Raw genomic sequence first — 27506 nt, 5'->3', positions numbered from 1 at the left:
ACGGCTTTAACTGTCGCTGCTACCGCTGTTATCCGCAGCATAAAAGCCGGGACCGCCTCTCGCCCTTAGCCGGGGCGAAGACTTGAGGGGAAGCGGAGTTCGGCAGGAGCCTTATCTCTATCGAGATGGCGGAAAGGCGGAAGAAAGGGAAATAAACAAAACACGACGGGTGCGATTTAAAAAGAAAGGAAGAAGGGGGGGGGGGGGGAGCCGAACTCGATCTGTTCGAAGCGGCGGCGGACTGCAGGACCTATAACGTTGCAGAAAGGCAGAACACGGGAGCGAAAAGGGCAGCGAGAGAAAGAAATAAACAATATTACAAATGGAATGATGATGACAGGAGAGCTTGAAATTTATTTTCACTTTAGGCAAGGCGAGTACGGTAGAAGAAATTCGATGCCAGGCACGCGGACAGAGTCTGTAAAGGTCAAGACACGACGATACAAATGCGAAATAAAGCTAGACGGCAGAAACAAAATCGAACAAGGCAATATAGGCGTTGTATACATGTATATGACCATACCGAAGAACAGAATCAACACACGAAGAAAGAGCGCAACACGTACGCTATCGCATTGGGAGTTCAAATCACGCCCCGACTTTTTTTGAGCCGGGGGGAGCTAGGGCGGATGTTTTAAAGCGACCGAATCCGGCATAAACTGGAAACCGCTCCCCGACGCTGAGCGCCCGTGGCTTGTACACGGATGGCGCTGCCTTGAAATGGCAAAGAAAGCTTTCCGCCGAGAGAGCCACAGACGGTCTTGGGCCGGCCTGTATGTATAAGCAATGACACGGGGAGCGACGCACTTACGTCCGCGAATTTATTTTCGTGGTGGGAAAATATAGAGCGCGCAAGAAATGGAAGGCAGGAGGAAATGTTGCGCCTCATGCGTGCGCTCCCACGATATTAAAAAAAAAAAAAGCTCGCAGCAACGAATCCGCGCTGCTTCAAATTCAAGCGGATTGCCCAAGACGGTAAGATTAGGCCATGCGATGAGAAAAGAAATTTGCGGGCGCAGTATGGATTAGAGCTACCGTGGTCGCTGAAGTGGTAGTGATGGAGGCGGCGGTTCGGCAATCAGTGACAGCAGTGGACACAGGTCGCCATACACACACACACACACACACACACACACACACACACACACAAAAAAGAACATCCGCTGACAGTGACGCCCCTAGCGGCAACGCGCGGTCGTTAACGTGACAGCTAGGGAAGGAACCGTCAATAATAACGAGGCGACCAGTTGCCGAACTTAGCTCGACGATATCGGCGACCGCGACAGCAGTTCACTGCGGACGAAGGAACGGTATGCACTGACGGGTTTGCGGCGCGTTCCGAGACATAAATGGGAGCGCCCCTCGAGGCGTTGCCGCCGAGCGACGTGGGGAGGACATTCGTTTCTAACACGCCGAGGTTGTAAATCCTGCGCTCTCTTTTTCGCGCGCTCCGAGGCGGTGACGCGGAGTCGGCCATCTATTTTCCAGCCCCAGCCAAGCCCAGCCGCCAGGAGCCGCTGGTCCGTATAGAGCAATAAAAAGGGTGCCGCCACACTTCGTCACCTTTTTTTTTTTTCTGAAAGTCGCACCCTGTAGCGGAGGCCGGCCAAGAGAGCGAGAAGAGAAAGAAAGAACTGAGACGAACGACTCGAGCGAAGCAAACGAAAGAGGAGTGAAAAAAAAAAAATCGGTGCCCTGAAGACAGGAAGCTGAAACCGTCTCCATCAACTCTCCTTACCCCCCCCCCCCCTTTTTTTTTAATCCTCGACATCAGCGAAGCCTGGCACAGCACCTTTGCGTTCCCTACTTCGTCTTTCAGGCATGTTGAAAATAAATCGAACTCCAGAAATGAAATGCACCCACGTTTCTTTCACAAGAGCTCTTCCTATTTCCTTTGCTGTGACATCGTGTGGAAGATAAGAGCGCGGGGGAGGTGCAGCAGAAGACCCGCGAGCTGTGGTTCTAAATCATGAATTATTTACAAATGTGCAATCTCGAGCTGTAAAGAAACTCGCTCGAGTTTACGTTCGGTTGACTTTGTACGAACACCTCGACGACCGCAAACAGGGGGACCACACCCACGAAGAGGACGGGACGTACGCGTCTTGACATGCGTGTCAAATATAATATGGAAGTAGCGTAGCAGTGGACAGAATAGTATCTCGCGTAGTCGCTTCATGTCCCTGATCTTGTATACTAAAGCTAACACGCCGGTGACTCAGTGATAGCACTCAGCGACAGCAGTTTCAGGGTTGCTGTGCATGCGCTATCATAAGAAGCCAACAAAGACACTGTTGTGCCATTACCACAAGCCCGGATTCCGAATCTGCAAGATGCGGAATCTATCCTGCGAGCGCCCTAATTCTCCCTTCACAAGTCAAGATGCTGCGCCTTCGTGCGGGAGAAGCCTCGGCGGAGCAGCGTGTTTTGACGTGCCCGCGTGTGCCCGACGGCCCGGCGCCGCACCTCCCTTGCCTGGAGGTCACCGCGCGCGCGAACTTTGAACCGAGTGGCCAGCGCGGTCGCTGGTTGGACCCCTCGGACGACCGTCGTGTGCTGACTTTGTATTGGGCCGGTTGAGTGACAATGGGCCTCGGGGATTATAAAAGCAGTGACAAGCCGCCTGAAAAACAGGATCCGCTGACCCCACCTGGAGAGAGGGTCGCTCCCGACTGGGGTGAGATGTGTCACGCGTTTTCGCCGGACGCCGTCGTGCGAGAACAGTCGCGTTTGTGTGAGCTCTCGGCCCCAGTGCCGATCCGTTCATGTCCTGTATGATAACCTGTATATAATGTATAAAGTCCCTTTTGTTATTCTCATCGACGCCAGGCTCGGAGTCTTCGCTACCAACGCTCTGTCACGAAACGGGTGACGAGCGCTACGGGACCACAAAGCCGTTATCGTGGTGCAGCGGTGCAAGTTCGTAACACTGGTGGCACCGGTTGGGAGTTCGTAACACTGGATGGCAGCTACGGGATTGACCGGCATCAGCTACCTCGGCGCGGTGAGTGCCTGAAGTTTACCTCAAACACCAGACTTTCTCTGACACAGGTTATAGTAGCTCAGGGATTGACTTGGTGTTGCATTGTGATAACCTTGTGTGTTTCAAGCCTAGTAAGAGTGTTTTGAAAACCAGGGGATGCTGAGGGGGTAAACAGGGCAGTGTGTGATATACTTGCATATGTCTTACTAGTAGTGTTATAGTAGCGTACGGCAGGTATATTCAAAAAGGGTAAACAGCAGGAGGACAGTGTGAACGATGGAGAAGTGCAAGGTGAAGGAACTTCTCGAAATTTGTGAGGAGTTGGGCATTGAGTTGGGCTCAACCAAAAGAAAGAATGCGATCCTTGAGGTCATGAGGACTGGGGACGTAACGGCTGAGGAGGCCGCTGAGGCCTGGGCGGATATCAAGGAACGTCGGGAAAGGGAGGAAAGGGAGAAGGAACGTTGCGAGCAGGAAAGGAGAGAACAGCAACGTCGCGAGGAGGAAAAGGAGGAAAGGAGAGAACAGCAACGTCGCGAGGAGGAAAAGAGGGAGAAGGAACGTTGCATGGAGGAAAGGAGAGAGATTCGTGAGCACGAGCTTAAAATGAAAGAGTTGGAGACCCGAAATAGCTCGCCAGCGCCTAGTCTCACTTCTAATGTTCCAAGAATACGCGATCAACTTCCACCCTTTGTCGTCGGAGAGGATATGGCCAAATACCTCGTGAAATTTGAGCACGTGTGTGAACGGAATAGCATTGAGCGATCCCTTTGGGCACAGAATCTGTTAGCGTTGCTTCCTGGGGAGGCATCAGACGTAATAACTTGCTTATCGAAAGAGGCGTTTGAGAGCTACAGTGATGTGAAGGAAGCGCTACTGCGGAAGTACAAATTGTCGCCCGAAGCTTTCCGGCAGAGGTTCCGGTATGCAAAAAAGGGTAAGGAGTCGAATGTTGACTTCGCGTTTCGTCTAAAAGCCGACTTGGTGGAATGGCTGAAGGGCGAAGAGGTTTACGACGACCGCGACAAAATTGTCGAATGCATCGCGTTGGAGCAGTTCTACCGTTGCATTGATGAGGATGTCCGGCTCTGGCTGCAAGATAGGCTAAAGGAGGTTAAGCTAAACAAGGCAGCAGAGTTAGCGGAAGAGTATTACACCCGCCGCAGCTTGCACAGCAAGGCAGTGCGCATAGAAAAAGCAGATAGAAGAGATGGGTTTTACGGGAAGCCCGACGAACGGAAGGAAATCACGCGTCGCGAGTTTCGGGACGACGAGTCCCTTCCCAAAGAAACTGTAAGGGATGGACAGAATGCATCTCAGAATGATGACGATGGTCCGAAACAGCGAAACGAAATGACGCGTTCTTTTGAGAAACGGAGACCGTTAACCTGCTACAATTGCAAAAAGCAAGGGCACATCGCTGCAAGCTGCCCAGAGAGAATTGCTTTTGCAACGATACAGGAAACTCACAAAAACATACGTCTATTGGAGCCCTATGTGCAGGAAATTAAGGTAAACGGCAAGAAGTGCCGAGCACTGCGGGACTCTGCAGCCACTATGGACGTTGTTCACCCGTCTTTCGTCTCCTCGAGTGATTTTACGGGAGAGTGCGTTAGGATACGGCAAGTGGCCGAGAAGGAGAGTGTCTGTTTACCGATCGCAACGGTTATCATTGAAGGAGAGTTTGGAAAACTTAACACCGAAGCCGCTGTGTCAGCCGCCCTCCCGGAGCAATTTTCCTACCTCTTCTCAAATAGCTCGGAGCAGCTGCTGAGGGATCAGGGCAAATCATTCTTTGCCGACGTGGCGTACATGGCCCCCACGCGATCCAAAGCGCGCCCGCTGTCGAGGGAACTTGACTTAGCGTCGGTGAGCGAAAGGCGGTGCGGCACACGGACCGATCACGGTAACTTGAGTGGCGAGCAGTCACGGGAGAGGCAGAGCTCGGAGGCTGGCCTAGACGAGCGGGTCCTGGAAGTGAGTGGGAGTGACGCGTGCAGTGCTAGCCGCGATATAGACTCGACGCCGCAATCAGGCGACGCGGGCTCCACACTCGCTCCGGTTTCCGCCAGCTGGCAGGAGCAGGCTGCAGTTGAAAGGGAAACTCGGATTCGCGAACAACAGGAAGATTGTTCACTAGCCGATCTGAGGAAGAGCGTCAAACGGGGAGTGAAAGAAAAGGGGGTTTCATTTGGCAAGGAATCTGGCTTATTGTACCGCCGCTACACGGATAAGCAGGGTCGCAAATATAAGCAGCTTCGGATTCCGCGAAAATATCGCCGGGAAAAATGAATGACCTCATTTGCTTCCTCAGAAGTATGTTTTCGGTCCAAGCGATTTCAAGGGGACCATTCTATTTGTCATTATTATTGATGATTAATAATTGTTTCTAGTTTGTTATGTTGATGATTTGAAAACTGATTGTTTGAGCCTTGTGTGCTAGATCGTACACCTGCCTCTTGTTGCAGCGGGAGCAAAAGGGGATAGCGATTAATTAGGTTGATTTGAATTATGGCTTTGTCTGGTGTTTGACGGGAGACAGAGGGCACTTGTTCGTGTTGGGTGTTGCCTTTTGCCGGTCGGTTTTGCAAGCTGCAGAACGACCAAGCGGGACCAGTGGCGAGAAGCAAGGTCTTAGGAACGACCCGAGCGGAGCTGGTCAAGGTGCCTTGGCGACGACGTGGTGAGCAGAGCTCCTGTCCTGACGAGTCGGACCTGGGCACGTGAAGTTACCTGGCGTCCCGACAATGGACGTGAACTTGGACGAGCCTGACGAACGTGCGCGCCTGGCATCCGAGCCACGTGGAGGCAGCTCGTCTTCCCGGCGCCTTATCTGAGGGCGGGGATGCTGTTGTGCCATTACCACAAGCCCGGATTCCGAATCTGCAAGATGCGGAATCTATCCTGCGAGCGCCCTAATTCTCCCTTCACAAGTCAAGATGCTGCGCCTTCGTGCGGGAGAAGCCTCGGCGGAGCAGCGTGTTTTGACGTGCCCGCGTGTGCCCGACGGCCCGGCGCCGCACCTCCCTTGCCTGGAGGTCACCGCGCGCGCGAACTTTGAACCGAGTGGCCAGCGCGGTCGCTGGTTGGACCCCTCGGACGACCGTCGTGTGCTGACTTTGTATTGGGCCGGTTGAGTGACAATGGGCCTCGGGGATTATAAAAGCAGTGACAAGCCGCCTGAAAAACAGGATCCGCTGACCCCACCTGGAGAGAGGGTCGCTCCCGACTGGGGTGAGATGTGTCACGCGTTTTCGCCGGACGCCGTCGTGCGAGAACAGTCGCGTTTGTGTGAGCTCTCGGCCCCAGTGCCGATCCGTTCATGTCCTGTATGATAACCTGTATATAATGTATAAAGTCCCTTTTGTTATTCTCATCGACGCCAGGCTCGGAGTCTTCGCTACCAACGCTCTGTCACGAAACGGGTGACGAGCGCTACGGGACCACAAAGCCGTTATCGTGGTGCAGCGGTGCAAGTTCGTAACACTGGTGGCACCGGTTGGGAGTTCGTAACAACACCAAGGACAACACAGGGGAAAAACTCAGTAATTGAAACAAAGAAATTGTATATACGTATATATTGTTGCGGGGAGGAAAATACCTAGTATATTTACGGGTTATATACAGAAGGACACTTCGAATGTCACTCAAGATGGCTACCGGACCACACGAACATCACCGAGCGTCGTCGTGTTTTTTCTCTTCCAACTTCATCGCTGACAACGCCTCGTAGCACGACCCCCGGGAGCGAAGGCGCTGTCCCGGTGCTTGGTGTGTCCAAGTGATATGACTTTATTCTTGTGACGTGGACGATGTCAGAGGCAGACAGCGCCATGGTGACATCGAGAGGTTCGATTTCATATGTCACGTCGGCTACTTTGCGCAAGACACGATACGGGCCAGAATGTGGCGAAATCAACTTTTCACACAGACCAACACGTCGTGGTGGTGTCCAGGGGAGGACCATGTCCCCAGGGTTAAAACTGTCATCGCGGTGGCGGGCGTCATAGACACGTCATTGCTTTTCCTGAGAAACGCTGAGGCACCAGCGGGCAATTTCGCGCGCGTCTGCAGCTCTAAAAATTACATCAGGGGCGTCGTTCCCCACCTGCGGCAAGTCTTTTCATTCACTTTCAATTCCATTCATTTATAATTTCTTTATTTCAATTATTAAGTAGAAGTAATTTCCCCTGTGTTGTCATTGGTGTCTGTTTGTTGGCTTCTTATAATATGATTAATAACAATCCTACTGCAGCCCCCATTTTTCTCTTTGTGCATACTCTAGTCATTCTTGCATTTTCAAGTATCCATTGCTAAAAATTTAGGCAACGTCATTGTCTACAACTGTCATTTACTACGATATCAACGAGAACGACCAACCACGTCTACCATGCAAATTTCAGATAAGCGGGGATGACCAAGTATCAGACAGGCACACACTAAGGAACTGGGCTGCCGGGTGACCTCAGATTCTAGTAAAATAAAATTGACGCGATTCAGACCTGCGATTCTAAACTTTCGTTCAACAGAGCCTCATCATCTGGGAGTCGAACCATCGACACTGCTGTGCTCAGAAGGATGTCCCGCTAGTTGAGCCACTGCTGCCGGACGAGCACACCTAAGAAGAATCGTTGTACGAGCACCCTCTGCTTAAGCAAGGTAAGCAGACCATGATACGGCCAGACTAACAAGGTCCGCAGAAATGTGCCTTCTCACGACGGCTCCACTCAACCGATAGGGCAAGCAGTGTGATGTGACGAGCGAGATTGTAGTAGGCCAAATCGCGAGGGTTACTATCACGGCCTTGGACTATAGCTTGTTAAAGAATGAACAGCGGTCATGCTAATTAGCGCCTGGAATTCGAGATGTAAATATTCCACGTCGACAGCCCCATAAATCAACGAACACGTCAACGTTGCATTTCACGCTCTGGAGACGTTCATTAATTGATTGACTGACTTCGATTTATTGATAAATTTCTTATAATTAATCAGTTTCGCGAATCTGAAGCATGCATTTCCGATTTAGACAACACAGCCACGCGGCAGAGCATTAGGTCACTAAATGAGGTTAGAAAATTCGCATACTAGAAGGACAGTGTCGGCTCTGGCATAAGAAAGAGTTGATCTGAGATCACCGGGAAACGTCGTCTTCCTTACTGCACATAATATAGGACGATGACAGTGATGAAAATACAACAAGCACATCAAAGTTGCGCTTCTAGGTTTAAAATGTACGTGACTGGCAGGTTTTTTTTCCTAATATAAACACAACGCGCGCACAGGTCATAAGACGATGTTCTGCAACGATCGTTTTACCTAAACGAGCAAGCAGTTTCGTTGCGAAACCACACTACACATACGTATACAGACACATCGAATACCGGAAGACCTGGACCCATACTTCGTATTCGATGTTTACAGTTCAGAGGAAGCTTTAGCTGGCGCCCAAATCTGACGCGGCCTATTCAAATACATCTAAAACGGACAAACGTTTCTCTGTACCTCTGGAGCGATTTTAATTAAATGTGTTGCATTTGAAAGAGAAAGGTAAATTGTAGTGACTGTCTGAAGCGGAATTTCGATTTAGGGCCTGAACTTTGTTATAGAAATTTTTAAAAGACGAAAGTTTGAAAAAAACAAAAGAAAAAGCACGAAGCTCACAGATTACTCACTCTGCATCAAGAACAGATATCGCGGTTCTGCAAACGGCATCCGTTAAATCATTGAAAGTGGAAAAATTCAATATGTCATTTGTCATACGCTAATTCGCTACTTTGGGTGCAAGGGTTCTGCAAAAGTAGTATTTCCATATTACTAAATATTCCAAGACGCGTGTGTAACACAACAGTTTTGTCCACTTGAGATGTACTATTAGATACAATTCACAGAATTGTGGTACCATTTTTTATAGCCGAGTTAGAGAGCTGTAAACTTCGTAGTTTCGTTTTCTGAAAATTTGCGATTCTTGCCAATTTTTAATTTAAAAAAATGGACTTCAATAAAAAATTCGAAACGAACAGTCGCTAGATTTTATTTCTTTTAATTGCAGCAAATCTCGTTTAATCTGGTGCAGTGGCTGCCTAGAAAAACGAGAATTCTCCTTTTACGTGTATTTAGATAGGAGACCACCTGAGCTAAAGCTTTCCCTAAAGGAATACACTCCTATCGAATTACAGCATACGCGACTTCCCGAACTTCGCAATGCCGCGCCGTTCTAGCCCCTTCCACACGTCCGACACTTTAAAACTTGTTGAAGGCTTAAACTTGTTGCCGGAGCGCCCGCTTCTCGGTGACGGGAGTGTAAACCCGAAACGTGCAAATTTTCCATAAGCACTTCTTGCCATAAGCACTCCTTGCCATAAGCACTACAGAATGTCATAACGAATTCTCCTCAATAAGAACCGCCAAACCCAACTCACGGGCAGGCTGTTCCTTAATTTCCTACTCGGTGTAACAGCCACTGGTAAAAGTAGCTGAGACAAGTAGGACAGAAAGCGACAAGACGGATCTTTCATGTAACCATGGCGAGCTAGACAAGTTCCTAAGAGACCGCTATCACCAGACCACTCCTACTCGGAAACGGCCCGGCGAAGCTAAACAAGTGAAAAAAATTTCTCAGAATATGCAGATATACTGCTGCATGAGCGTCACTTGGTAATGTAAAGTGGGGGCACTCGGCAGTCCAAAATTTCGCGGGAGAACTGATGCGACGCAAGTTCCCCGAACAAAATAAAGATGTACAAAAGTGACGTTATCGGGGAGAAAGTAGCGAATCTCTCGAGTCCAGGAGATTGTTTCCAGGCGCAATTTTGAAAACGACGAAAGGTAAGAAACGGCGAACGAAGAAGGCGCGCATTACCATAGGAATAAAAGTCACATTAAAAAAAAACAGCAAGAAACAACCTTATGGTTTGACAGACAGCTGTTTGTTCAATCGGCGGTATGTGGAAAAGCCGCCTTGCCCTCAGTAGTAGATAACGGCAGACTTGATTTGTTTTGTTTTCTTCTATTGCCTTTCAAACGAGTCTCAGCCATGCATCCTAAAAACTGTTGCGCAAGACCTCCAGTTTTACGATGGCCTGTCACTTCTTAATTTTAACCATACCATATGGGTGAAAGAAAAGAAAAAAGCCTTGCTCATGTGCCGTCCTTAACTTTCCCGCATGTCGTTGTTCCCTATAGGTTAGGCAGAGATTACCGTTAAGAATAAGCATCAGCTTTGCGCGAACTCCACTTTCCCTATTATTTAAACACACGCGAAACGCAGAAACTTTGGCGTTAATCGATCGCTACAGTGACTTAAACATGTTGAATTTTAAACAGTCGCTGCCCGTGCAGATAGATTCTCAAAAGCTTCAAAGCTAATTCTCTTTTTTCTTTGGCAGAACAGAAGTGAACCGTTACAGAACCGAAGTGAAAGTAGATATCGCTACTTTATAAAGCATTCTGACACGGACAGCTGAGTATGCTTTACTTTGCTGATGATCTTGGTTCATTCCAAAATAAATAAAGAATATAGCCTACTACTACTTTCGTACTTCGTCCTGCACAGGAATAATTAGGACACGCTGAAATGCCACGAAATCTGCGGCGCCACACATATGTCACTGGTGTTGCCGTTTGGGCCTGAAACCAGACAAAGTGACATTTAACTTCCATTATTGCTCAGTGTTGAAGTCACTTCTTCCACGTTGGTCATTGTTTCTGGCAGAGTACTCTGCCAGTCGTCTAACCTATAGTACATCGTTATCACTTAATGTCTTTCTGATGGCGATTAACCTAACTTCATGAAACTCGAGCGCGCGCACGTTATTCGGTGTACTTCTGCACCGATTCAGACGTATGCCACTTTCCCTAAGCAGACGTTAGCAAAATACTAAACAAAAAATACGGCAGGCAGACCGAGCTGAAGGACCTCTTCGAGCAGCAATGACAACAGGAAACGGGACAAATGGGGCGGGCAATGGGAGGGGTGCATGGGGAGAAGCAAGAGCGAAAGCTTCGGGAAATGCGGACATTATAGAGAATGCGCAGGGAACATGGAGGCAGGGAGAGGAAGTGAACCATTCTGCAGTTGAAGAGGAAGAACAAGACGGGGAACAACGTTCTATTTGACTTTACGAACAGACAAAGCAAGCAGACGACACGTGTTAAGGACAAAAAAAAAGAAGAAGAAAAAGGTCATGCACGCAAGACGGAGACACAAGAAATGAAACAAATGGGACTCACAAGGTCAGAAGGCACTCGGGAATACAATAAAGGAGAGCAAGCGTTGGTGCTGCTTTGGTGCTGCTTTACCGTGTATTTTTTAAAGAACGAAAAGCGAAAAGGTGGCGGTGACGGGTGCCATTGTCGCCCTTATTCATTCTGTACAATAGTAGTAGAGCGAAGGTAGGAAATACATCCGAGTTTAATTATACTTAACTACCAAGATATACTTAACCAAACCCCTTCCATCTTAGTTTGGCAAATCCATAGACCCTAGAGCCATCATTAGTACCATCAGTACCCTAGTACCATCATTCATTCATTCATTCATTCATTCATTCATTCATTCATTCATTCATTCATACAAACTATAATAGACACGTAAGACAAACGAAGGCGAGTAAGATGGGGACAGTGCGTGGTCTCGTCCGCTTTACGAACCGCACTGTTCTCTGACAATTTGAAACGCACTACCCCTACCTTAAGCACAAGCAATAATCTAAAATACCTCTAAAGGAGTTCCACTCTTCATAATGACCACTGCTGCCGGCACGGGGCGTTAAGCAATTCTCAAAGAACAACCAAAGTTCCCCAGCCGGAAAGGGAGGTAGGCTGCCTGTGTGTTTCTCAATGGACAGTCGAATACGGCACGTGGCTTCGTACGCCGCAGAGACAAAGAGTGGGGAGAGTGAATCGGTACACGCGCGCTTTCTCAACGGGGCCGACTCGTGTGACGTTTTTTACGCCGGTGCAAGGGTTTTGTACAAATCAAAGTGGGAGCTTAAGATCTCGCCTCCCTGGAGACGGGCAGAGGCTGGAATGGGGAAAGGCGGCGCTTAAAGTCGCTATGTGGGGAAAATGACTCCCGAGACGTGGGGAGCAGCGAAATCGCGAAAGCAACAAAAGGGGAAATTGGGAAGCCGGTACGCGGCGCTCACTGAGAGTTAAGAGCGTGAGACGTCGTGGTAGAGAAAAATGAAATCGGGAAGTATAAGAAATGGGGAAGTAGGCAGCACAAACCTCACTTCCCCCCCCCCACCCCGAAAAATCGGGAAATTGGGGGGAGGCGTCTACGACAGTCGACAACGTATATACCGCGACTGCATACGGTCGCATGGAAGCGGCGAACAAAAGAACGACGTCCCGAACCTACCGGAGCTCTCGGCAAAAAAAAAGAAAGGAAAAAAAACGAGAAAGTAACAAGCGAAAAAGTTCGCTTAGCAACGGAGTCGGGAGCCGAAATGAAATCGGCTTTGGCGGCGGAGGCACGGCGTTTCTCTAAATTAGTCGTCGCTGTAGCAGAGGCCGTTCCGCGCAGATGTACACGCGAGAAGCCAGGAGAACAAAAGATGGACCCCGAACTCCGGTTTCAATGCAATCGAGGTTGTTTTCGTCCAGCGAATGCGCCGATCCAATTGCTTTCGCTTCTTTCTTTTTTATCGTGCTAAATAGACACAGCCTGCACAAACGGAGGGCTAAAGGCGCAGCTTCGCAGTGATGGGCACGTATACACAGCACGGATGGCTTATGAGCGAAAAACCATTGCCGTTCACTCGCTCGGCTCCGGAAAAGGGGGAACAGTACTTTTTTAGGGATTAGGGAGTGCAGCTCGGCCGCCAGTGTTGCGGAACTTGTTTTGAGCAGCGAGCTGAGCTTTAGAAGACACAACGGCTAACTGGGGTTATTAGCGTGCAGGGATTGTGCGCATTTCTTCCGGCAATACAGGGTGTCCAGTCAGTGACAAAAGCAAAACGCGACCGGGATAAAAGGAGACCAAAAGCGCTGTTTACAAGACGGCCCAGCGTAAAGCGAGAGACGCAGTTCAGGCTTTGTTACAGATTGCGGCTGCCGGAGCGCCTGACTAAATAAGTGCGCGCTCGTATGTTAAAAGCTAATCGTCGTGGATTCGTTTAGTAGGACTGGCTCGCCGCGCGAGTTACGTGACCCAGAAACCATTTGCGTTTAATTTATGACCGATAAGCCAATGGAACAAGCTACCATCCGACGTCACAACGATTCTCTCAAATGATGTATTTTCAAACTCCACACGCCCACTGAAGTAAGATAGTGTTTTTGTGTGCATGCGCGAGTATGAAAGCGTTCCGGGAATATGTTTTGTTTTGCCTGCTTTATTTATTGGTTCTTTGTTCGAGTCGACGTGCAAATGAAGCAAGAGCAGAAACATGAATGAAGGCCAGCGACAGGGAAAGAAAGAAAGAAAGAAAGAAAGAAAGAAAGAAAGAAAGAAAGAAAGAAAGAAAGAAAGAAAGAAAGAGAAGCATATGAAATGCTACTGCATCATAAGCTAGACGCTGAGGTGGAAACTCATATTGTGTGAAGGAGAGAAAAAAATATTTTTTGTGGCTACGTTTTGAAGACCGGCCCTTTCGTAAGCAAAATGAGCTTTCTAGCGTAACTGTAATCCAGCACTCAGGAGCACGATCGAAATAAACCATGACGTAATCGCAACACTTACATACACAAACTATAGTCATCGACCTTCGTAGCATCTAAGGAGAGGCAGAGCTTTTTTTTCTCTCTCTCTCTCTCTTTCTGTCAACTCTAACCTCTCCGTCGAACTCGCCATGTGCATCGGGACGACCAAAAGCGTCATCCGTATCCCCGCGCATCGATACGTCCACGCAAAAAAAAAGAACACTTCATCCACGCCGGCACCGACGCCCAAGAGGCCGCCGCCAAGTCGAGAAATACATCACGCAATCTCGGTGCAAGTAAGCCCTTGCTAACACCTACGCACGACGCAGGTGTTAACGGAGAGGAGACAGTGCGCACGCCGCATGACGAACGGGCGTCCGACTTGACTCCGGCGTGCGCTCGAAGAAAACGCCGACGCCGAAGTAGTGAAAGAACACCCCCGCGTATATGCGGTCGCGGCAGTTTTGAGAGCGGTGACGAACTTCCGACGGGGGCAACGAACGATTCTACAACACGGGCACTTGCAAAAGCGAGGTCAATCAACCAAAAGCGATAACGTAGTCTCGCGCTGTTTAACGACAGCCGCGCGCGCGCGCGCGCGCACACACACACACACACGCGCACACACACACACACACACACACACACACACACACACACACACACACACTGAAGTCACTTCGGAGGCATCCGCAACTCTCGACCTGGAGCGCGCTTACATACATCTGCACGCTTCGACACCTCGCCGTCCCACGCGAGCAAGGCATGACGAGACGGATCGCAGCGGGAGGTGCGTCGCGCCCCCTCAAATCTCAAACACGCGACTTTGCCTGTTTTGTATTCACAGCGTTATTCGATCGACCCTGAGGGGGACGCGCGCTGCGAGAATCGGAAGGGGTCGACGTAATGAATGTTGGATGCAGGTTGGTCCAGAGCAGGCGTACCGAAGGCGGGCGCTTATCCAAGTTGCGTGCGCGGCTGGCAAGCCAAAGCAATAAGTCACCTGCTGCTGTGCGCATTAGAAATGCAACGGCGAACGAAGGCAAAAGCTGAACACTGGACATGGAGAAAACGTAGCGAGACCAGAGTCATTCGTCAACACCGTATGCGGTTATTGGCATGGCTACTGTAGGTGTGACTCTTTATTTATTTTTTCTCTCTCGTTTTCGGCGAGGCGACTCAGGAGAAGCGAACATCAGATAAATGCGGGGTATTTTTCTGAAACGCAATACACGTCGCCCCGGAGAAACACTGCCCGTTTTCAATCTTTACGCTTTCCGTTGTTCTACGGATCAGTGAGATATGCGGCGGACGAGGCTTTTGCAAACAGCGAAATAGTACAAATTTGGGGATGGTCAGTACGTGTTATAGTTAAATGGGGTAACAACGCAGGTGGCACGACAAACAGCGCTTCGTCCGTTCTTTCCGTTTGTCCTGTCCCATAAGCTGTTACTCAAGCTGTGCAAACGGGACAACGAACGTACAAAAACATCACTCAGATAGTCAAGTGCTGTCTAAAAGAAAAAGTAACGATAACACAAATTTTAGAAAAGGACAGTGGAAAGTTTTATTTCGTACCAAGCACTCATCCAACCATTTTTGAAACCACTCATGAAACCACCCCTAAAGCTGTGCACAAAACAGTCCTCTCTTTCTCCCTCTCTGAGCCTAGCGCTAATGACAGCCGTCCTTAAGCAAGCTAAAATAAGCGGCACGCGTGTTTACACCGGCGGCGCTTCCACAACGCGACACCGCGGCAGCCACACGGAAGAAAGACACAGACAAGGCGTAGCAATGAGCACCACCAAGGTCTACGCCGACACCCGCAAGTGGCCGCCGCGACACGTGCGACAGCAGGCGACGCTTCTTTCTTTTTCCGCCCCGCCCGGCGCTGGCTGCCTGCTTATTTAGGCGGCCATGCACTATGCATGCGCTTCGCCTCGGCTCACGCGTCTTCGCGCAACGCGGCGCGCATGCAAAATGGACCGAGCGCCGGCGCGGTCTGCGCGCAATTCGCACGAACGCACAGACGAGCGTAGGCGCTCGCACGCGCGCCTCGGGCGTCGCGTCGCACGAAACGCGGGCAAGCATCCAAGACATCCCGCGAGAGAGAGAGAGAGAGAGAGAGAGAGAGAGAAGCGACGCCGAGGCGGGGACCCCGCCGACACGCGATGCACGCATGGCCGGCGGAGCCGACAAGCGCGCGTTTTCGAAGGTCGCCGCTCGTCGCGGTCGCACGAGGAGAGCGCTAACGCGGTTCAGCGCCTGTGGCTTTCTCGGTGCCTGCCTAACTCAATGTCGTCGACGACGACGTCCGGCATTGTTTCGGCTTCCGCACGGAGACGGCGACTGAGCGAACGCGGCCAGTATAGCTGTTCCCGCGGCTCAAGTGGCTTTCGCCGTACGAATGAAGGGACTGTCGCTGGAAGCATTGCTGTTATGTGCGAGAATCTTACGACAACCGCCAGCCCTGATGGCCAAACGCGCCACCCTATATAGACTACTCTGGTTTTGATTTACGAGTGCCGTCATCCTGATTATGCCAAGCCATAGACTAACAACGTTCGCTCACTGTCAAGCACGCGGTGTGGCAGGCTATATCTTGATCGCTATTTAGGGCCGAACGCTTCCGCGGCGAGCGCGTTTCTGTTCGTGCGGTGGCCGTCAGAGGTTGCCTCGTGCACGTGTGATGATCCCGTGTTCGATGGCCCAACGAGCCATGGCACGATGGTGTGGACCACCTCGACATTGGTCCGCAAGCACTGCGACATGCAAAGCTGGGCTATTACGAAACACGTTCTGATCATCACACTTATGGGCGGAACTAAGAAAGAAGCCTTTCACACGTCACCCCGTTATCCTCCTCCTGTATTTAAGGACAATGCACAAAACATAAACGCCTACCACATCATGTTATAGCTGAAAATGATCTCTCCATATCTTGCGTTATGTGTGGTATGCACATAGACAAGTATGTTACGTTTTATGCGCAGAATGTCGTGCTATATTTGACTGCCCTATAGTTTTATCAAAACCAGGCAGTGCGAAACGGCGCTTCTAATTTCCTGCAGGCAACCGACGTTCTGACTCTGTTCGCGTCGTGTCGCATCTCTCCTAAGTCAGTCAGCTTGCTGAGGCACGCATGCAGAAAGAAAACGACGGAACCGCCGACACGCAGCTTATAAACTAACGAAACCACGAAACGCCATGGCTGCGCGTCCTTCTCACCGACATTCGAAGGTGCCGAAACCTTACTAACATGCTGACACCCCGGTGGTCTAAGATACCTTACGAAAGAGTACGCTATGACGCCACGGCGCTCGAAAGGCACGGACTGCCCGCGCAACAAGATACGCCGATGTCGTCTCCCAGTGTCGTAACGTCCTATGCACCCGGTTATCATCGCGTATGAACCGCAGACAGCTGGCTAAAACGGTGGGCGCCTCCTACAAACTGTGGCTGAATATTGCATTACCGCCTGCTTGCGAAAGACCACTTGGCTTGCCGAAGGGCAAGCCTATGACGGATTCGCTTTTCCTACTGCTATCTGAACGACCCACAGGCGACTACGCGCTGCATGTCATCCGTGTCACTACAGCTGTCATGTCAGCACATAATGACACGACGTCCGCTCGAGGCACTCCAGGCAGGCAGTTCACGGGGTTACGGACAGCTACACTTGAAGTCCAGGCGTAAAGAGCAAATGTGTGAAACACGAAGAACGTACATAGATACGTCCAAACAGGCGCGGACCACTCGTCCACTCCTTACCTCTTACAGTCAACCAACTCCCACCAAATCACCAGCCTCTGATTGGTCAGTATTCTAACACGTGACTGTTCTTCGTCGGTAGGTGCCAACAAAACAATAGATGTGGTAGTCGCTACACACACAAGCGCGTGGTATGACTGCTGTAACCTTCGGCACTCCGAGTAGAGGAAATCGTTTTGATGCCACGGTGACGTATATTGCCAGGCCTCTTTATTATCCCCCCCCCTTTTTTTTTTGCTACAGCAGCGAAGTGAATAAAATTATCCGCAAAGCGTGAACCTGCCTGCCCACTGGCCAAGGTTAAACTACAGGCTACATCACAGGAGCCACTCGTATTCCAGAACCGATAGGACCGCGGATACGTAGGACCAAACACACCCATTCGCTCCATATTCGCCCACCAGAACAGGCGTGGCATCAGATTGAGCACAGAAATAAGGCCACACTTTGAGCGAGTCTGAGTTGCTACTGTCAATTTCCGCCCTTCGTATGTATATCTACGTGCAGAGGCAACACGAGAGCGACCCTTAGGCTACAAGATCCAGTGACAAGCGCCACACGCAGGACCCACCAATTACGCCTCATATTTCACGACGGAGGAAATCGGACGGTACGATAAATGAGAGGTGTAGGGTATGCGCACATTGACAGCAAAAGGACCTCGTCAAAGCGAGCAGATATGCCACCGTCGTTCCTTTTATTTTTTATTTATTAGAGTTGAACCTTCGATTTAATGAGGTCGACGAGAAACGCGAATTATTTCGTTAAATCGTGAACTACGTCAAGACGAACGAACTCATGCGAATAACACATTTATTCAAGAGCGGAATTTTTGTTTCTTTGTAGGACTACGAAATTGATGACTAAGTCTACGCTGAGAACACAACACAGATTTCAAATCGACTGCGACTGAGCAGCTGGCGCCCTCTGGTAAATCGATGTTGAGCTTGCTATGCTGAAACCACTGCAACGGGTAGTCAGTTTCGTACCCACATTTCCTCCCGAAACTTCGTTAAAACGGGTGAAACGGCAACTTCGTTACTTCGAGGTTTTCAACTCGCTATACTCCGTTCCGTACGTAGCACTCGACGCGGTGGAGGGTAGAGAGACTTCTTGCAGTGGCTTCGTTCGCACTCGGATATAGTTCTTTTTTTTTTTTACCGCAATTGTGGGCAACTGTTGTTTATATAGGCTCAGTATTGAACGAAAGAAGTTTTTAATCCTTAGAAACAAACACACCGCGGTATACGGCTGCTAATGCATTGTTCTATATCATTTTTAGCTTTCTTGTTCTTTCCGGTTTTTTTTCTTTTATTTGCAACCCGTCGTGAGGAGCCTCACATGCATGCTCGCGCGAGCGAACGCTTGCGCGCAGCGAAGCATGGGTGGAACGCGCGGATTGATAACTTTTTCTTGACTGAACTTCTTGCCTAGCTTCCACAGCGTCGACTGCTATGCATGGAATGGAGCATAGTGTCTACGAATACGTGTTGGGGAACCGAAAGTTTCGTAAAATCTGGTTTCGCTAAACCGACCCTTGACTGCCCTGTTATTTAGAAATTTTACTTATCGAGTAGGCGCATTGCATTCTTTTCCTAAAATGAATTGCAGCAGGCGGGATACGTGAAGTAGCAACAATATGATTTTAGCCTCTTAATACGTTAGAAAGACATACTACGATAAAATACAAACACCGCCTTGTGCAAGAGATCTCCAGTAAAGTGGTACGAACAAACAATGACGAGAAACGTCACCGCTCAAGCGACTTTCACATATTTTCAAAGTGTGGTCAGTTCTTGACGATGACGACGATGCGCTTTGTTGCGCAATTGGACCAGATGTGGCCAAAGGGCATCACACAAATTTTGAAGAGTTGTCTATGAACCGACGAATGACGAAGAGTAAATGTAACATGGCTGCACAGAGGCCTAAATTTAGTCGATATATTAGTGCATAAAATATACATGTATTAAGAGTTTGACAATGACTAGTGAAGTGCGCTGTGAATATAGATGATATATAAAGTCAAAACAAATAAGAGATTATTATTATTATTATTATATAGCACCGCTCCCTCGCTAGGACTCTCAGAAGAAAGTGCCTAAAAGCATGTGGTATACAAGAAACCGCTGCGGCAGCCTATAGGATAAGAGGCTGTGCTACGGGTCGCTTGGTTTCTTGACAGTTAATGTGGCGGTGCTATTTGATGACGGAATCAATACGTAAACGAAAGGATAGGCAAGGAATGAAGCAGCTCGAAGAAGAAAGGGCTGCGAGGGGCGAAACGACTCCAGGTGAAAACAACCAGACATACGCACCACCGTGCGACCCGATACCCTATTAACCGGGCCACGCACTTTCAGTCGCCGTGAGGCCCAAACGTATACATTCCCCCGCACCGCCGGCGTCATTAGCGAGAGACTTCCGATCTATAATTGCCCCCCCTCCCGTCGGCGGGCCCCGCAATGCCTAACGCGCCGCCGCGGTTTCTCTTTTGTCGTGTCGATCGTCCTCCACGGTGGCCACTCCACCGGGAGCTCTATAATGGTGCCCGCTGCAGCAAACCCATGGGAAACCCAGTTTCAAAAGCGAAATGCTCGACTGGAATGGAGCTCCGACGCTTGTCGGCTGTCGCGTCACCTATGAGCGCAAAACTGAACTACATTCTCGCTCGCTGCCCCGGCAAGTCGCGAGCGACGTCGAAAGGTTGAAACGTAGCTTCACCGACATAAAAATTGTAACAGCGCAAACACATGCAAACACAAAGTAGCAAGGACGGAGTTTTATTAGAGCTTTAATGAAGTATAGCTTCACCGACAGACCGTAATTTCGTGCACGGCCGCCGAAACACAACGGCCAACGCAGCGTTCTGAAAAACAGTTGATCACTACGTAAGGAAGGATTTACGCAGAAAATGAAACATGTAGGGGATTTTGCACGCCTGCCGGCACGCAACGCGAGTGAGACGTGAACTGAAAGAAGACATGCGCGCTGATAGACCGTTGCGTCATCTGTAGGTCGGCTTTATGTTCACTATTAAAGCCACGCTCTGAGAGGAAAGAAACAAAAAACGCGCTTCACACTCGTCTCCTATCAAAATGCACGGGACCTCGGCCTACTAGCGTTACGTGACGGCTAAAGGCGTGCAGAGTTTCGGGAGTGTAGGAAACGAGCCATCGTGCGCGGCGCTCTTCTCTGGCTCTTGTGCTGCAAGTTCCTACCGAAGCTGTGTCAATGCACCGCACAGGTGTGCAGCAATGGGGCCGCCGCCGCCACCAACCACCAGTCGCCTGCTCCACTGCATGCCGCACTTGCCCGAAATAATAATTCACGTGCTGCTTTTTATTACACTCAACGTGTTCCCTACGGCAGTGGACCGCAGTGTAAATCGACAGGATGCTCGTCGCTCTAGCGAGACGTCGCGCTGAACGTTGCTGCGTTACGCAAAAGCGAAAGTGATCGATCGACAGTATACGGCTCCCCGGGGCTTTCTCTTATCTAGGGGAAGCCGTTGGGGAGAGCCGTCGCGACAGACTTGCCCCTGCATTCCAAACTATTGCGATTTCGTCCCGTTTACCTTCGAAGCCGAACACCCCGCATAGCACGAGAGGCAGCGAGACGTCGCTCGGGAAAGCTTCACGTCGTCGAAGGTCGAAGACGACGCGCGCGCAGCAAACGGTGCGCAAACACGATTGCGAGAGGCCCGTGCAAACTCCTCGAGCCGAGCCATCAGCGGCCGCTTGGACGGCAGCAGCAGTAGCAGCAGGAGAAGCGGGATGGGACGCAAATCGAGGGCGACTGCAAGACGGCTGCGACGCTCGAAGTGGCGGGAGGCATGAACTTGCGCGACGGTTTCGCGAGCCTGCAGTTCGGAGCAGCGCAGGTGAGGGAAGGCGGAACCACGGCGCCAACTCGTTGTTTTACGTACACTCTCAATCCTGTTGAAAGTAAGTTTCACGAAGTGGGGCATTTTTTTGCAAATATGCGCCACTTAGTTGACAGAGCCTATGTGGAGCGATATTGAGATGGCAAGAAGCTCTACCGACGGAAAATCGGACGCCGCCGAGCAAGGGGAACTTACTCGGTGTTGTTGCCGCCCATTATCGGGTGCCAGCGGGTGTGCGCAAGCTACAGCTAATCCGCGATGTAGCTGCTGATGACATTTAGACACAGCAGTCCGCCTTCCAGTAAGAGGAGCAAAAGCGACAGCGAAACCTTCCTCCCAAAGCTTCCTCGCATCTGAAGCGATATAGCCACTCGCACTTATCGCATTGAATTGACGAACCGTGGCAGTGCGATATCGGAATGGGTTCACCACTTCAGCATCGTCAGGCCCACTGCATGCTTAAATATAGAACACTTCGAATGCAAGTTGTACGCGGCCTTCCGCGGGTTAAGGACGCACTGTTTGGCGCACAAAACGTGGGACTGATAAAGAAACGAAGGCTCGCTCAGTGGCTTCGCTGGCGCTGCACTCAACTAGCGAGCAGCAGCCAGGACGAAAGCTGCGGAAGAACAAGATTGCGTTTCGTCACTCAGGTGCTGAGTGCACGCAAGCGCAGACACGGAGATGTGCAGACAGACCGCGAGTCCAGCAGGCGCACTCCAGAGTCTCGAAGTGCGCAACGGGTTGGCAAACACTTTAGGGCGAGCCGAGTGTACAGGCGCGCTCGCTCTTTGAAACGACGATCTCACCGCGGCTGCGAAGCGCAAAGAAAAACAGGGGACGAGGCGCTTCCCTCCCTCTCCCCTCCGACGGGCCGATGACAGCTGTCAGTTAGCCCAGCCTCAACACGCAGCGGCAACGTGACGTCAGCGGCGGGTTCGTTCCCATGCCTCGTCACCGCCGTTCGCAGCCGCAATGACGGGGCGCGCCCATCGTCTCGACTCCCAGACGAGGAACGGCTCACGCTACGTTTACGTGAACCCCACAAAGTCAAGCCGGGTCGGCCTGTCGGACCGAAAATCGTCGGGTTCGTGCCGAGCGGGCGTCGAGGCAAGTTCGGTCAACCGGGAATGGTTGGCCTCCAGAAATGGTAGACCACAAATAGCTGCACACTTCTCTCGTGGTTCTTCTTGCTGAAGCTGGGGACGCCGTAACGCCCGCCTATACTAATCGCATATTAGACTGGTAGTTTCAAAGCGCTCTGACGGTAGTGCGAATCAATTTATGATAGAAAGGAGTTCACTACTGCGTTATTCCGCCCTTGAAACGGTAGGAACGTGCTTGTTGTCCCGTGAGGCGTACAGTTGCCTCGTTAAAAGACCCTTGAGGCTTTGCACGAATGCTCGGGAAGGACCAGTGGAATGCGCCGAAAGCCGTTCCCTTCTGACCCGTTCGTGTAACTGTTGATCACGGTAACACTGAACGCTTCTGACTGCGCGCACATGAGATATGCTCGAGTAGCTGGGGCCACCTCCTCAACCTGATTTCATACGTGGAAAGCACAGACTCACACGTCACATGAAGCGTACGGCACAACTTTGAACATTTGGCTCGTCTCTCTATCTCTTTCTTTGTAATCTTCTCGACTATAGTAAGGCCTAGTGGAGAAACTATAAATATCCCTTTCTTTATTTCCTTCATTCTCTACTTTGCTGCGCATAGGAGGAATGCATCTCGAAGCATAGGCTCCGAGAGTCGAAATCGCACTGCCTACGACTGCACTGCCGGATCTCGGAAGCTACGAACGCTCGGAGGATGTCAACTATGCAGTCAAACATGCTGGACTGAAGCATACGGCACCCCGGTGACCGCGGGTGCGATTTATGCGGATAGAGAATTCTGCGAAGTGTTTCACTCGAGTTAAATTCTGCATACATTAAAAGAAGAAATGCCAGGACCTTCGATGGCCGAAAAAAAAAATGCGAGAGAGGCACGCGCAAGAAGACGAAAAACAAGACTTACGTTTCGGGCGAGTGTCGTGGCGGCGTCCATTTGGATACGCGGAAAGTAGCAGCAGCAACAGCGACGAGGGAAATTGCGATGCACCGGAGGTGGTCGCTCGCTTATTAGCACCTGCGAAGAGAAAGGCGCCGCCGTGAGAAAGTGCACATTGGGTTTTAAAAAAAAAGGGGGGGGGGAGGGGGGGACATGGCAAAAAAAGTAGATAAACATATAAAAAATTAACTCGCTGTGCAATGTGCTTCTGCACGGTTTAGGATATAGAAACACAGGAATGCGTCGTTAGAACTTACTAGTGCAGTAAGAGTTAGAAAAACGAAAATAAAAAAAGAAAGCAGGAACCCACAGGCGAGAGAAAGAAAGAAAAGATCACACGGCAAGCAGGAGGTATTTATTTGTACTATTTAAAAATCAGACGTCGTGGCATACCGCAGAGCTATGTGGGCAGACTGCCTAACGTTGCAACATGTTGCGAATACACTGTCGCCCTGAATAACGCACTACATTTTCTACGGTATCAGTACCCAATACCACTATACTACAAAAAAAAAAATACGCTGCATGTTTGTAAATCTACAATAAGCAGAATACTGTGTGGTAATTTGTTTTTCTTTATTGCAATTTCGATGGATGGTCCCAAATATGAATTTCGTTTTTCGTGAAAGTTAACGCCAGTGTACGAATTTCTCCGAAACGCTTATGTTTGTTTATTTATTTATTTATTTATTTATTTGTTTGTTTGTTCTTACAAACACTGGATCTCACGACAGTTACACAGCGTGACGTCATGGTCGTGCTTTGGACTTCTCTCTCGAGTGCCTCAGTATACAGTCACCACATTGCTAGTCCCGTTGGCGCCAACACTGCCTGGAAGGTCAGCACGCTTTAAAGCTATCCACTAAAACTCCCCATGACATTCACCGCGGAGATGCCGATCTCGTTCTGACAGTGTAATCGACCACAACACTTGCCACTAGCAGAAATATCTAAATAACGTACGATATATTGACACACACACACACAGAGAGAGAGAGAGAGACTGTTGTAGTTCGAGCACTTTATCAACTTCGCCACACCTTACGTATCCGAATAGCCGATGTCGAAAGTACGCGCGAAGTAGCTCCAACAAACAACTGAAGCAAAACGGACAGAAATGCAACGAGCACCGCGACTCTCTATTTGTGGCGGACTGACCTCGTCCGTCACGTGGAAGAAAAAAAAATAGAATAAACAGAACATACAAAAACAGTCCTGCAATAAAACAAATAAATGCCTTTGGTACTGCCTGCAGAACGCGCTCTAACACCGGCGAGACTGGCCTCTATACAGTCTTGTCCGAAAGATAAAAATAATAACAGACCCGGGAATAGGGGGCAGGACAGGACACCCTTTCAAGAAAACGCCATTATGACCACGCGTATGTGCGCATACTTCGAATGGGCGCAAAGCGGTTAGACTACATCAAAGAAAAAAAGAAAAAGAAAACTGCAAGAGCTAGAAGTCACACTGCGTGTGTGGTTTTTCTTTTCTTTTCTTTTTTTTTTTCTTCTCCTCCCGTCGAGTCCACCTGTGCCTTATCGAACACACCTGATCGCCCCCGAAGACAAGACACTCCCGAGTAATCACAGCCTCGTTTTCGAGCGAAACCGCGCACCAATGCGACGGAGGAAAGCCAGGTAGAAGGCAACAACATCGGCGATGGGGGCGCGGCGATAAATCATCCAGAGTTATACTGGCCACCTTCGAGAGGGCAAGCGAGTTTTCCTGCATTAGGAAGTACAAAACTGATGTGGAACTCGTACACAACTCTCGGTCGGAGAAGCACTGGCGTTTTCAAATGAGCGTTCTCTGTGTAACTATTAATGAGGCGCGCGCAAACGCATGGCACCCGCTGTACGACTTCCCTACTTCGTAAACTGTTTCGTGCTATCTATCTATCTATCTATCTATCTATCTATCTATCTATCTATCTATCTATCTATCTATCTATCTATCTATCTATCTATCTATCTATCTATCTATCTATCTATCTATCTATCTATCTATCTATCTATCTATCTATCTATCTATCTATCTATCTATCTATCTATCTATCTATCTATCTATCTATCTATCTATCTATCTATCTATCTATCTATCTATCTATCTATCTATCTATCTATCTATCTATCTATCTATCTATCTATCTATCTATCTATCTATCTATGCATGCGGTCTCTTACTTTTCTCTCAATGTGATGTGTGAGTGTGCCCCTGCATGCGTGGAGTGAGTGAGTGAGTGAGTGAGTGAGTGAGTGAGTGAGTGAGTGAGTGAGAGTGAGTGAGTGAGTGAGTGAGCGAGCGAGCGAGCGAGCGCTCACGGGCTAACTTAAATTTGAAAATAGGAATTTTCGTGGAAGCCTTATTTTCGTCGAAAACTCGCAAGAGTAATTCCAGTTTCAACACTGCCGAATCATGCTCCGATAATATTCGGTACTGAATGTCGTAACGATCCACTTTTTTTTTTCCTTTAAGTTATTGTATCCACATTATCTATCCCGCCAAGCGGCCCATCTCGAAACTGCGCGGCGGTCGTTCCAATGACGATTGGAAAAGAAATAGCATACATATATGAAAGGCGTTAAACTTTTCGTTACAAAAGACGGCCCCTTAAAGGGATACGGACACAAAATCTGAACATTTTACGATAATACAGAAAATGAGTCCTACATACAAGACCTACATACATCTCGCTCCGCCGCCTCCGCAATCACACAGCGCCACCGACATGCACCGAGAGAATGCGCCCCTTGACAAGGCGGTGTGCAAGAACTCATTAAGCCGTTCCTCCGAACTACGACAAGGCTCTCTATTTGTGTTTCTTCGCTCGAATTTCCCCCGAAACGCCTCTCTTTACTCGCAAGAGCCAGCCAAGCACCATCTCCCATCCGCCAGCCACCTCAGATCCTCGAGTGTAGTAACTAAAGCAATCCACGGAAACACCGGAGAATCAGCAGCAGCGGCAAGGCCTCGGGTGCCGGGATGAAAAATGTCCCGCACAGGAACGACGGGGAGGGGTGCGCGCGCGCGCACGTAGGAACAAGGCGAGGCCTAAAACAGCGGGGGACGGGGGGGGGGCGCAAGGCCTAAAACAGTGTGTGTGTGTGTGTGGGTGGGGGGGGGGGGGGGAGGTGTACCCGCACTGGAGAGCCGGCGAGCGACTCGCTGGCGGACACGCACTACATTATAAATAAGGTCACGGCGGCCCGAGGAAACGGCCCAGCCGAGGCTGTGGGGGTGAAGAAAGGACGAGACCGCATAGACAGAGCGCGACAGGGAGTCTCTCTGTCCCCACCTCTTCTCCCTTCTTCCCGCCAAACGACCACATCGACGCAGGGAGGACGAGGGGAGACGCGTGGCCCACGGAGGACGCCCTGCATGCAAAAATGTGGGGCTCGCGACCCAATATTACGGTCCTCCCCCCCAGTGGCGCCGTTTCATATCGAGGTCGCGGAAGAAGCAAAATGCCTAATATTAAAAGGGGGGCAAATAAGGAGGGCCAGTGGAGACGGAAGTGGCGCTTGCGGGAACGGTGCGCGGAGGAATATTACACGAGTCGACGAGCGAGAGAGAGAAAGGAAAAGAAAATAACGTTGGTGTCTCTTCGCCGCCGGGCTTCGGCGCCGTGCCGCAGAGCCGACCCTAGCCATATGAAGAAGACCCCGCGCGTGCGAACTGAGGGGTGGCACTTTTCAGAATGGAGATCATTTTTCACGTCCGTGTGCTCTGCGATGTAATACCGCGCGCGCTTACATTACGCGCTGTGCTCGCGGTAGCGCCTCAGCTGCCTAATGTCCTGCTAAAGTCGATTTGCATATGCATCACAGTATGTTTGTGCAACCAACCATTTCATCCTCGACTTTCTTTTTTCATTTTTCCTCCTTTCGTTACAACGTAGAACGCAGACAATTTCAACAATTTCAAGAAAGAAGAAAAGCTGAACAACGAATGCAGTTTTAACACGTCGAAACTGGTGCAAGTCTCGAGCTTCCTAGTAAACCAACCTGATTTGGGCACTGTCTGCCTTCAGTTGTGCACGTGCTTAAGTTGTGAACGAAAAGCTTCGTATAATTCAGCAAATGATCAGCTTACGAGTGATTATAACGGAAGTTTCTAGTCATACCGTGCCCTGCCGCGAATTGCAACCTCGTCTGTGCTAGAC

At 49.9% G+C, this 27506-nt stretch overlaps 1 protein-coding gene across 4 annotated transcripts in view; it reads right to left on the bottom strand.

The window, feature by feature from the left end:
- The window catches only part of LOC135901912 (uncharacterized), a 253509-nt gene that overhangs the window by 46511 nt on the left and 179492 nt on the right, over positions 1–27506 (bottom strand). For all 4 annotated transcript variants that reach the window (XM_065431739.2, XM_065431740.2, XM_065431741.2 and 1 more), the window contains one exon: positions 23309–23419. The gene's annotated coding sequence lies outside the window, so the exon portion shown is untranslated. The remainder of the gene's footprint in view (positions 1–23308; positions 23420–27506) is intronic.

This window comes from Dermacentor albipictus, chromosome 9 (assembly GCF_038994185.2).
Source record: "Dermacentor albipictus isolate Rhodes 1998 colony chromosome 9, USDA_Dalb.pri_finalv2, whole genome shotgun sequence".
In the NCBI taxonomy this organism is placed as follows: Eukaryota; Metazoa; Arthropoda; class Arachnida; order Ixodida; family Ixodidae; genus Dermacentor; species Dermacentor albipictus.
This window is presented reverse-complemented; position numbering and strand designations above follow the sequence as displayed.